A 13349-nucleotide genomic window follows, 5' to 3' on the forward strand; every position below is an offset into this window, starting at 1 on the left:
ACAGCATAACTTGCATCAATCTGGGGTTGGTAGCTATGCAAAACGTATGCATTCAAAGGAGAGGTGTAGCAGGAAAAACATTTAAGGGTGCAAGATAAGGAAGATACAAGATAAGAGCCTCTCCCCTCCCCCAACACATTAATTGACACTATTTTCAACATTGCTGGGGTCAAATTCAACACCGGTAGAAGTAGAAGCATTTTTCAGCCTGAACCAATGGAAACAAATCACTATGTTAAGAGCCTGGCGATTTTTCTTAAAGATCACAGGTTATTCATGTTTCCCCATGAACACAGCTGTCCAGGGCTGAGCTTTGGAGCCAGGAGAAGAGTAACTATAGGCTCCTTGACTTTTATGAGGACTTCAGATCACTTTGCAGCTGGAGTTGGAGGAATGGAATCGAGACCACCCTAGAGAGAAAAACGAGGCTGCCCAAAGCTCTCTCCCAAACAACTGCCTGACCTTAGTTGGTTCCAATACAGAATAACTAGTATGATCTCTGAGCGGGAGGAGCAACTCAACAGTGTGAAAGGCAGTAGAGGCTAGTGGACTAAGCATGGGGCGGGGGTTGTAAACAAAGCTCACCCTAGATTCTCTGCCATAGTTTCCCCGTCTGTAAGACTAGGATAATATTACTGATCTACAATACGATGACTGTTGTGATGAGGAAGCAGTGAATAGTTATAGCATTCTATGTCTCTTCACAGCAGAGGGCCTGAAGGGCCACAAGCTTACTTGGAAAATTTTCAAATGCAGAACATTTTTGAAAAGGTTGGCAATGATGCACAAATCCCAGCTCAAGCAACTCAGCTCCACTTCTGCATTAGGAAGGTTGTGGAGTATGGGGGAAAAGGATGGGAACCTAAAGTTCCTCCCCTTACACTTTTTATTTAAAACGACTGCTAGGTCAGGGCACATCCTAAAGAATCATCTGGCTAGCCCCTCGTGCTCAGGCCAGCTCTGAGCACAATAGTATAGTCACAGTGAACAGAAAATCCAGTTACATTGGTCAGGGGAGTGGCAGGCAGCCTTAAAATATAAAGACTGTGGCTGCTCAAAACTTCTGCTTTGTTGCTTTTAACCCTTTACATTATTTTAAAATACGAAAAATGAGGAAAAAAGTCAAAGGTGAGTTCCCAGAGAAGTACATTTTAACCACAGGTGATGAAAAAATAGACTATGGCATTTTAGGTTGATTATCATCTCAAAGTAGATTTCTTTTGCCCTGTGCTTTGTCCAATGCACTTATAAGTTAAACAGACTCATCGTTATTAGGAACCCCCATAGCATAGAGAGATTTTTCCTTTTCACATGGCTGAGGCTTTCATCTCTGATTCCATGTCATCTGTATACCCCTGTTCAATTCTTTCACTGAAATGTAAAACTTTTTGCAGGCAGATAGCTTACTTTGACATATGTTAGATTTTATTATCTCTACAATAAGCCCATTTGCTCTTCACCTATAATCTTGACTGTATCAACATGTTCTCATTATTACAGTCAATTTAATTAATGTACAAGGTAATGTGGTCAGAGCAAACTTCACACAGGAGGAATGTATGTATGTATGAATTAATGGTTTCTAATGAATAGATCCATTTCCTGAGTACAATGTCCGGAATTAAGATATTATGAGGTTGTTGTACACGAGATTCATACACACATGCGTTAAAGAGCAAGCTTGCTAGAAAGTTAAAATACCAGAAGGGCAATATATTTTAGCCTCACTGAAAGGCTACCACAGAAGAAAATTCCACTTTCCTTCAAAAAGAGAGTTGAAAGTTTCACAGATATCCACAGATCAATCAAAATAAGAATGATTGTATTATGGGAAAATCACATCATAATAATCCTCTCCTTTCACATCGAATTACATGTAAATGTAATGTATTGCAGTGAATTATAGTCTAGACTTCGGCTTCCCTGTTAGCACAACACGAATGGCATTACAGTCTTAACTCTTAATTTGCTGATTTTTGTACATTTAAAGCTGTTAGTGTTAAATTCTAACCTAATTTGCAACCCATTGAACTTGAGTAGCATTGCAAGGGACGAATCTGAGGACAGACTTGTGCTCTTCATTGTTTTATTTGAACAGAGACCCCTGTGCTGCCATTGAAGATGCTGTGGTGATAAGGGCCACATAAGTATATAGGTTTCAGAGTAACAGCCATGTTAGTCTGTATTCGCAAAAAGAAAAGGAGTACTTGTGGCACCTTAGAGACTAACCAATTTATTTGAGCATAAGCTTTCTGAGCTATAGCTCACGAAAGCTTATGCTCAAATAAATTGGTTAGTCTCTAAGGTGCCACAAGTACTCCTTTTCTTTTTATAAGTATATAGGTATTAGTAAGTCAATGTTAACTTTGCTCTTGACTTCAGTGGGGAAAGGATTAGACTATTAGGAGTGAAAACCTGGCAACACTGTCAGTGGCAAAACCCCCATTGACTTCAATGGGGCCAAGTTTTCAATTGTAGTTACTGGGGTTTTAATTCCCTCCATCTGTTTGGGAGTTTTTTGTATAACTATATAAGGACTAGACGACAATAAAATACTCATGATGAATGCAATACAGCAAGATGCTGAGCACTTCATACAAGGTGATTAGATGCTTCAGGTCCCGTTGATTTCACCGCTCACAGGACTGAGTCCTCAAAAGTTAGTGTTGACAAGAACAAGCACAACAGTCTATGAATTAACTCTGGTATAAATACTGTCTAGAGTTGGACAGGTCTTTTAAAAGCATATTATTTACTTGGCTTTGGTATTGGAAAGTCAATTTATTATAGGCAGTGGAAGGAGTGACACCTATAATTAAGATTGTCTGACACTTTCATGATAAGATCCTGTTTTCAGCTGCTTATAATTTTGCCGTTTGATCTGAAGTTTTCTATGCCAGGTGTTTGCCTCAGGCTGCATTTTTTATGGACAGTGCAGCAAAAATGATTCAGCCCTTTTCAAGCATGAGTTTCAGAAAAAAGAAGTTTTGCTGATATTGGAAAAAAATCTTATACCTGTTTCATTGAGAAGCTCTAACACCTCCTTGCTTTGGAGCAGGCACTTCAGAAAGGATTTGCTCTGGTGTCAGGGATGTGTGTTTTTACATCCCTGTGAATATCTGCCCAAGTTAGGAGTCCCTGAAAATCTGAGCATGCTCAGCAGAGATTTGTTAGAGTTTGGCAACTAAATTTTCAGATTACTGAATGAGGCAGGGGTCCTGTGGAAAAAGAGAATATGTGATCATGTAATTAAAGATATCATAATACATATGCACAGCAAGCCTAATGAACATTGTATAGGTTTCAGAGTAACAGCCGTGTTAGTCTGTATTCGCAAAAAGAAAAGGAGTACTTGTGGCACCTTAGAGACTAACCAATTTATTTGAGCATAAGCTTTCGTGAGCTGCAGCTCACTTCATCGGATGCAGACTTGCTAAACCAGAATAGGAGGGACAGCAGCAAGACGAGCAACAGGACTCAAACCTTCAAGTGGCCTCAGAAGGTCTGAGTCCTGTTGCTCGTCTTGCTGCTGTCCCTGTCCCTCCTATTCTGGTTTAGCAAGTCTGCATCCGATGAAGTGAGCTGTAGCTCACGAAAGCTTATGCTCAAATAAATTGGTTAGTCTCTAAGGTGCCACAAGTACTCCTTTTCTTTTTGCGAACACGTATAGGCAACTTTAATTCATTTCCTAACTTTTGAGTGCTTGACTTTGTGAACTTAATGTTCTTGCAACATAGTTTTTTGTGCATATGTGGTTCTAAACAGCAGCTGGAATTTATTGTAAAGCTGGGTTAGTTATAAATCTAAATAAATTAAAAACGTAAGTGTTACAGGGTATCAAAAGCCTAAAAAACAAAACATGGAGTCTTATTACCAAGTAAGGCAGATATTGACAAAATATTTGTTGGTAGTCATTTTGATTTCCAGATAAAAGCTTCTTATGAGCTACTCTTGATTAGGTATACAACAAGACACCTTAGGTCAAATCCTCAGTTGGAGTAAATCAGTGCAGCTCCACTGAAGCCAATGCAACACCCCCAGCTGAAGATTTGTCCTTTTGCCTCTCATTTAAGCTCTCATAACTCTAGGAAAGGGCAAATTCTAACCCTTCCATCTCACAAGTATTTAAGGCAATTCCCAGATCAGATATCATAGTGCCTTTGGTGCTGCTTTACTTGCAACACACAATCCATCACAACAAAATACTTTTAAGGAACCTTAATGGGAGCCAGTGTTCTCTGTCTGAATTTGCACTGGCTGGACCATGATCACAGTCATGGAGTTAATGAACACTGAACATTCCCGCTCAGCAAATCGATTTTCTTTCTTGTTGCATAATCCCCAGCCACTTTGTGCTCCATATAAGGATTCCTTTGTGCTTATTAAGCAACTTCTAGACAGCGCTTGAGTCATGCCCCAATGCTGCTTAATGTCATTCTGGCAGTTTTTTTGGGAAGCTGGAATGGTACTTCCGGTATTTGCCTTCCAGCACTACTATTTTTAGGACTGGAACACTGCTTGTGGATACTAGCGATGTATGTTATTTTACTTTGCCAAAAGCATTGTGGTATCCCAGACACAATGTGCTGAAGGGGTAGCATGCAAGTCTCTTCATTGCTTCTCTGTTTTCATGAGCTTCCACATTTGGATCAGTGGCAGAACAAACAGTTGGAATTTACGGATAGTTTGAAAAGCATTTTTAAATACTGTAGATCCTCAAGTACTAAAATTTCCTTGCCCCTCTCCTATTGTGCTTCCAAAATCATTATGGTTATTTCACTATGACTCTAATTCTAGCTGTACTTGGTCACACCAAGCAATTATATAGCAAAAAGAATGATAGTTGCTCAGTACCACTACAGCTCCCAAGAATCATATCCTTTCCATATGGAAAAGTGTTAGAACTCTGGATACAACTCAACTATATAATGGTCTTTTGGAAACAGCCAAATGTGAGAGCATGTCTTTCATTAGAGTGAATACACTCCACCTGTAAACACATCTAGCAAGATCTTGAAGTTATATGTGGACTACTTATACTGCACTGTAACCTTTTATTAATAACAGTGCAGCTTGGATGCCTTTAAAACCATTACAGATACTGGCTTCTATCTTAGATATACTCTAGTAGAGCCAACTGCTGCAGTGCAGCTCAGGCAAAACTTCCACTGAACTTTGAGCCTAAAGTGAAAGCTAAACCTAAAGCTCTGGTCATTTTGCTGTGGCTGTTTGTTCTCCCTGTGATCAGTCTTGTTCCATAGAAGTCTGTAGCAAAAGCTCCCCTTGATTTGAATGAGAGCAGCCTTGGGCCCCATATGCAATAAGAAATTTCCCGCTACAGCTGTCAGGAGCAAGTTTGCCCTTTGAATGAAACCTTGGGCCTGATTCTCCATTGCCCTGTACCTTGTACAGTCATTTTCCCCCTACAAAGAGGGTGTAAAATGCTACCATGTTGATTAGGTAGCATTTCACACCCATTTGCCTTGATCTAAATAACTGCACAAGGTGCTTGGTAATGGAGAATCATGGCTCTTGTCTAGGGCATGCTACCTTGTTTTCATGTTTATTGTTTGTCAAGGTCTGTCGGATACTATTCCTTCTTTGTGCTTCAATTTCATATGTCCCTATATCAGAGGAGGTCTGTGTGGCTGAAGAAAAATAAGGAAAAAAAAAACAATTGAAATTGTGTTTTTGACTAACTAACTGTGGAGACTCCACAAAGAGTAGGTTTACGTCTGATGGAAGCTACTGTTTATATCGTTTGGCGTGTGCATTTTCTGTTAGGAATGTTATTTCTACCTTATGGACTCCTTGTGTGATATCAAGGTTTATTCTGCATTCCTTGACTGTATATTTCACTTATAATGTCTTCACTGTCATATGGTTGTAATCAATACCTTGTATATGTTCAGTGTTCTGCATAACTATACATGCTACTCTGTTTCTACCAGTGACTCAGTTAAAATGTATCAAACATTTAAAAATTAAAAATCTCTGTAGAGATTTGATGCTCATGAGACTTTGTGATATTACCTCACTTATACCACCACATCATTGCTGAATGCAGGGCTGAATTTGATATGTGGAGAATTTTCCTTAACTTTCTTAGGGTATGACAACACTACCCGCCGGATCGGCGGGTAGTGATCGATCCCTGATCGCTCTGCCGTCGACTCCTGTACTCCACCGCGGTGGGAGGCAGAAGCAGAGTCGAGGGGGAGTGGCGGCAGTCGACCCTGCGCCGTGAGGATGCGAGGTATGTCAACCTAAGATATGTCAACTTTAGCTACGGTATTTTCGTAGCTGAAGTTGCGTATCTTAGGTCGATCCCCTCCACCCCCGTGTAGACCAGGCCTCAGATAGCAATTGAGAGTATTATCTGGATACCAATTCTAGTATGTAGGGGCCATGTTTTTCTGTGAAACGAAAAACACATACAAACCCAGAAGTGCTTGCATATAGATAACTATGGAGAAAATATATACTGCACTGGCATTTGCTGTCAAAAACAAGATAAACAGAAACTAGGAAAACCCGTTTTTTCCATTTTGTTTTCTATCCACAAGGGAGAAGAATTAAGACTGAAAAATAGGGCCTTTAACTCTCTTCATTCAGGCAAAAATCCTCTTGAATTCTATAGGAGTTTTTTCTGAGCAAGGTCTGTTAAATAATGCCCAAAATATTGGCATAAATTTAAACCGGACATGGATCAACAACAAAACTGGTAATTAGACAGAATGGAGTAATCTTTTGCCCTGGAGAACAGTGATGTGTCTGTTTCCCTACAGTAAATGCCACAGTTATTGAATATTTTGAATTTATTGAATATTTTGTCTCTCCACTTTCAAGTCAATCCAAGGAGAATTCCATGTATCCTTGCGGATTAGAGTTTAATTTATAGTTTCCTAAGTAGCTGTCAGACTGTACAGAGCAGAGGAATAGAAGTATGTAGTATTATAAAAATAGTTTTCATAGGAGGAACACGAGAAATCTAGGTTCTGATGATGAATGTGGATGGGGTTCACAGTCACTCTCATTAAAAAGCCGAAAATACTAGATGGGACTTTGAATTCTAGTCCAACTGATTTTCTTTGTAAACACACTATCACTATTGTCAGGAAATCAAAGGAATGTATTCATACCACAGCACAAGCAGCAGACTCTTATTGGAAGCAAGGATTACAAGGGTGTGATTGCCATCTGTTATTCTAAACCAAATTCAGACATCAGACAAGATCGGAAACTGCTTTTCAAATTTTTTTTTTTTGTAAAATATAAAATCTATTTATCTGTTCTCATATAGTGGATGTACACAACCTGTCAGTCAACATGGAGTACACAAACAGTGGACTTGCCCTTTGTCCCTTGGCCTATTCTCACAATGCCTGCCCTCTGAAGAAAGATTAAACAACATAAGGCTAAATCCTGCAGTCCTCACTCAATCCAAGGTCTCAGTGAAGCCACTGGTGCTCTATAAACAAACACAGCAACAGTGTCAGAGAATAAACCTCTCTCTCTATTGAAATCAGTATTGGAGATGAGAAGCCACAGCAGGGGTTCGCACAGCCTGTGCAATACATTTCTCTTGCTAATGATTCACAACAGCCCATTGCTGAGAAGTACCTAAGGGACAAGGATAAGTGATAGCTGCTCATGAGCAGTTAGCAGCTGACATTTGAGCTCTTGTGTTTAAGAGGGGTTCACTGAATTCAGGTGGGGTTCCTTGTGTGCTGCAGTGCAGCTAGAAAAGTGGACTAATCCATTTGCCCCCATGGCCACAGCACACTCAGCATCTAGAGCCAAGCAAGGCAACGTGGTAGATCATCTCTATGCCACCAAAAGCATGAGCACTTCCAGTAATTCAAATCTTCCCTGGCAGCTTGGAAGCTCTATTTTCTGATACGTTTTGCCTATGTAGCTTGTGAAGCACCACCACCGCCAGCAGCTTGGATCTCACTTAATAGTTGCTACTGTTTTTGTTTGTCAGTCAGATGCCATGTGAATTTACATGTTGGAGTACTTAACACAGCAAAGACGTCAATATCTCTGACAGAGGAGTTCACAGTTGAGCCAACTCCTTGAAACTCTCCAATGTCATTACCTAAAGCGCACTTACATTTTAACAGCTGCCATTCATTTGACATTTCTAACCGGAAGGCAGCTTTTTTGGAAGAAATGTAGCTGGTTTAGTTTAATATCCTCCATCCTGCACTGAGGGCAGGTGCCATACACTCAGGATATGAGCCACTGTGGTGCATTGTGAAGAGAGAGTCTTATAATCTACCATCTAATAGGTGGAATTCTAGTGCCATTTGACTTGAGATCAGTACAGAGCCATCAGCAAAAATTGCAGGGTGTGAACATAGTCACCATATACTGCTAAGTGGTCTGTATAAAATGGGTTCAACAGGCTCACACAATTTTCCAGTGGAGTGGTGCTGATTTCATTAACATTAATGTGTTGGTATGAATTTGCACGGTTGTCCGCAGAACCAGCAGAGAGTCCACAGATGCAATGATCATGGAAGCTAAACTACTCTCTCACCCTGAGAGATGATTCTTCCTGACCTGGTCCAGGTCAGGGTTGAGGCACTCTAGCCCCACACTATGTGGGAGCCTGTCCTTCTGGCGCTCATGCTGAGCCTCTTTTGTGAATAAATAGAAGGGATTGACTTCCAGAGTTATCAATCGAGTACTTTTCATCAGCTATAAAAATCAAACAAAGCAAACAAACCACTCCCACCATATTGGTCGGTTTCATATGTCTGAAAGGGAATATATTCTTACAGAGGTTTAAATTAGTTGATCCACAGAATCCAACAATTTCTGCAGCATAGACAATTTAGAAAGCTTCATCAATGAAGACATTAAATTATTCTTTCCCCCTTTTTAAATTTATAGGGTGGCCATAGACAGACAAAATGTTACTGGTACAGACACTTTTCCCCCTAAATCTCTAAGATAAGCCCCCAACTATTCAGTTATTCCAACAAGAATGCCAAATACAACACCACCAGTGGCTTTTGTGTGGTGGATACTAGTCCTCTGTCTAGTCCTCACCAGCTCATTTTACACAGGCCAGTAAACAGCCAGTAAACAGCCATCTGCTGTTGCCGACTTCTGCACTCTACTAACCTATACCAGATTCATAACTGAGGTATGAAAGATCCATTACCAATCTCCTTGGCTATCCATTCTCTCTACATGTTCTTTTTATAAATGCTTTATACAAAAATGTGAACAAGTGCACCAAACATCTTTAGTAACTAAAGTATGAAGCCAGCCTTGCTCCTTTTCAGAGGTTATGCAAGACTTGTCTGGGGATGTGTGTGAGAGAGGTGAGGACAACATTTTGTTGGTAAAGCAGCGAGTAAGAAAATGCTGAAGATGCAAACACCATATATGCAAACACCAGCATCATCTATGCACAACTGTTTTGTAGCTACTTCAGTTCCCTCTTTTCTCAGAAGTGCATTGAATGGGAGGGGTGGGAAGCAGAAAGTTTTAGCTCATAAGGTGGGGTCCTGAGAGCCTTCACTCCCTGTCAAGGTTCCTTCCCCACTCTGAACTCTAGAGTACAGATGTGGGGACCTGCATGAAAGACCCCCTAAGCTTATTCTTACCAGCTCAGGTTAAAAACTTCCCCAAGGTACAAACTTTGCCTTGTCCTTGAACCATATGCTGCCATCACCAAGCATGTTAAACAAAGAACAGGGAAAGAGCCCACTTGGAGACGTCTTCCCTCAAAATATCCCCCCAAGCCCATACACCCCCTTTCCTGGGGAAGGCTTGATAATAATCCTCACCAATTGGTACAGGTGAACACAGACCCAAACCCTTGGATCTTAAGAACAATAAAAAAATCAATCAGGTTCTTAAAAGAAGAATTTTAATTAAAAAAAAGATAAAAGAATCACCTCTGACCTCAGAAACAATGCCTCCACGAGCTCTCTTCTGTATGCTTATACTTCCCAGTCACGAGCAAAACTCCTATTAATGTCAGTGGGAATGGGACTGGGCTTTAAGGAAGGAAGGACTGATCCAAATCCCACTGAAGTAAATGGAAAGTCTCTCACTGACTTCAGTGGGTTTCGGACCAGGCTAGAAGTGCTTTGTTAAAACTAGCTAAACTGACAAATCAGGACATGGGAAGAGCAGATCCATACTGAGTATAATAAATAGTTTCTTTTCCATGATCAGAGCTATTTGAAAAGAAATCCATTTCCTTGTTCAGTTCAAATTTACATTTTGGTCCTTTAGAATTAAGAAATAATATCAAATAGTGTCACTTTAAGGAAGAAAAGGTCCGATATATTTTGGAAGGCTCTTTAGTAAGATCTACAAATGTGACACTTGTACTGTTTTTTATAATTGCATTGAAGTATCTGTCCTAAGTCAAAGTGCATTAGCAACATGAAGGTTGGCTCATTGCCACCCACAATAACTGTGATGTTGTAGATTAATGGACTTGTGAAATGAATACCACAGACCTTCACATATACAACTTCTCATAGGAAATGTCCATGGATCACTTAGGACCAAATCCTATGATGCTTACTTAGACTAAGGGTTGGTCTACATGCAGTTTATGCACTAATAACTAAATCAGTATCATATGACCACATCCTGGATCTCAGGGTGCAGTCCGAACAACTGGGGCATAATCCCAATTAGAGGAAAAATAACGAAATCAGTCACACAATTGCATGGAATCCTTTGGGATTGTTGAGGATGAAAGCTGAGATATAACTCAAAGGGGCCTGATTCCAATTTCACTTTCCCCACTAGGTATCATAAGTAACTCCACTCAAGTAAATGGAGTTAAGTGATTGTAAATTAGATGCAAGATCAGAATAGGGCCCAATCTTCCAGGAACAAATGCTACCAGACTTGAAGAGTCTTCTTGATCTCCTTGCCCTATCTTAGGAAGTATCAAGAGCCTGTACATTTTTGAGGCAGCAAATGCTGTTGCTACTGCACCTTAATGCTATGCTGCATACCACTGCAAGGAGTTTGTAGCAATCATGTGTGAGGAACATTTTCCCATGTTGAGCTATTATGCCTCAAAAATCCAGAGGAGCCAATCACTACCATATATAGATCCCTGACACAGTGTCTTTAATCTCTGGGTATAGTGAACAAACCAGTAGAGAATGGCACACATAGTAGGCCAATTCAGCTTTCCATTACACTGGTGTAAGTCAATGGAACTGAACTTGTGAGCCAAATTCTGCTTTAATCTTTTTCTTGTCCATAATGTCTGTCCCCTTGCAGTAGCCTACAAAGGTGCTGGAGTTCTTGCTTACGATGACTGTTCAGAAATTTACACTCTGCCTTGTCCTGACAGCACCTTCTTTCAAACTTCTAATCAAATGGTCACCGGGACTTGATCCTCCTTCCCAACTAAAGGCACACAAGTCCTGTTTCTGAATATCGATTCCACAATATGTGCTCATCATACTACTATTCAATGTATTTATTTCGGGTAGAAAACATCCCAAGAGCAGGAGGACACCAGGATAACTGTACTGCGGGTTTTTTGCTATGCTGCAGATTGTTCTTCTGCTGAAACATGGTTTTTATCTTTCTGCGCTGACACAACTGCCAAATGATGTCTGCAGGCCAAAACCTCAGCTGATATCAATCGGTATCAAAGTTGATTTGAATCAGCTGAGGATCTAGTCCTGCATGTCTGCCCTAATGCTTTGAGATGTAATGCTGGCAATACTTTTTGTTGTTGTTGTTATTACAGATTCTTAAATACAGTAAGTCACAAACACAGGACTTCTGTCTGTTTGCCCTGAATATTTGTAGGGCGCCAGTCATCTTACTATATAAGCAGTATCACATCTCCAGTTATGGCCAAGTCTCGCACTTTTATATCTCATTTCCAGTCACCTTTAATTTTACAACAGTGTAGTGTTTGGGAAGTGCACCATACAGTTTCACAGAAAATCTCTGCATTTTATTGTCTTATAGTTAATGTCAAGTGATGCTACATAATGTAATATGGCCTTCTTCTTCTTCCCACCTCCATTGTATGTCCTCTCTAAAGACCATTCCCTTTATCTTCTGCTCATAGAGATGGCATGTAAATAGAGGATGGCTCAATTACAGCAACCTTCTATTTAATCAGGGTGGGACAAATTCCACCCATATATCTGTCTACAGCATCTGGTTCACATCTCTACCACTCTGTTGTCAGCAGGATATAACCTTTTACAGAACCATTCCAATTCCACAACTGATACTGTAACCGTGAGCCTTCTCTGTTTTGGTTCCTGTGCTTTACAGGTTTTAAAATCGATTCATCCTAAACAGTGTTCAAGGATGTAGTTAGCATTCAGGCCTCCATGTGGTCTAGCCACTAGAGAGGGACAAAGTGCCTTATTTTATAAGCATTGGTTATATGGGCATGGAGAGAAGTGCCAGATTAGTAACACTGGACCCACAGCCTTTAAAAAAATGAATGGGTAAAAGGAAATTAAGATAAAACTTTTTCCCCCCAAAAGTCCTTAGTGCCCTTTCAAAATCCCATCACTCATGTGCAAATAGCATTTGAGGACAAAGTCACTCAATTAACATGCAATTGTAGTTATTGTGTGCACAAATTAGACAACATCTGCAGGTGGTGGGTTTTTTTGTTTGTTTGTTTTTTGTTTTTAAATCAGTCCTAGGGTATCCAAAGCCAAACTCCAACATGCAGTTTTTTACATTGCAGATATGCTGGTGACTCAGATGTTTATATAATGTAGAAATTTTTTTTCCTTCCCACTTCAAGCCTAAAAGAATAATCAGTACCTGAGCATCTGGAAACTTCCTGTCATGAAGCCTACAATTCACCATTTAAATTACTTGGAATAATTTAGGCTTTAATTGTAGTTAGTTTTAAAATATGAATGTTACTGTCGTGGTGCCGTCTGAAAGATCTATAATTAAGTACCCTAGGTAACTAATTATGCACAGACATGCTCAGAATTAGTAACATCTGAAGCTAAAACATCACCTTAAGTGAAATATGTAACTTTAATCTACTTCCATATTAATGTTATGCAAAAACAACACACAGATGCCTAACAGAGCCTCATAACACAAGGCAATAGAGTAGAGGCATAACCAACTCAGGATGGCAGTTAAAAAGTTTTTCAAAAAGACTAAGCAAAGGTATTTTAAAATTTGATCTGATTAGAGGTACAGAGAGTACACAGGAGATCCTAGTGTTATTAGTCTCCCAGGTATCATAAGAGAAAGGTATGAGATCTGTACATGTTCTAGTCAAACTCCTTGAAGCAAGAGGTGAATAATGAAAAAAAAAACAAAAAACCAGTTCATTGGAATCGCAGTAACCA

The sequence above is a fragment of the Lepidochelys olivacea genome (genome assembly GCF_965140295.1).
Source record: "Lepidochelys olivacea isolate rLepOli2 genome assembly, chromosome: 5".
NCBI lineage: Eukaryota > Metazoa > Chordata > Testudines > Cheloniidae > Lepidochelys > Lepidochelys olivacea.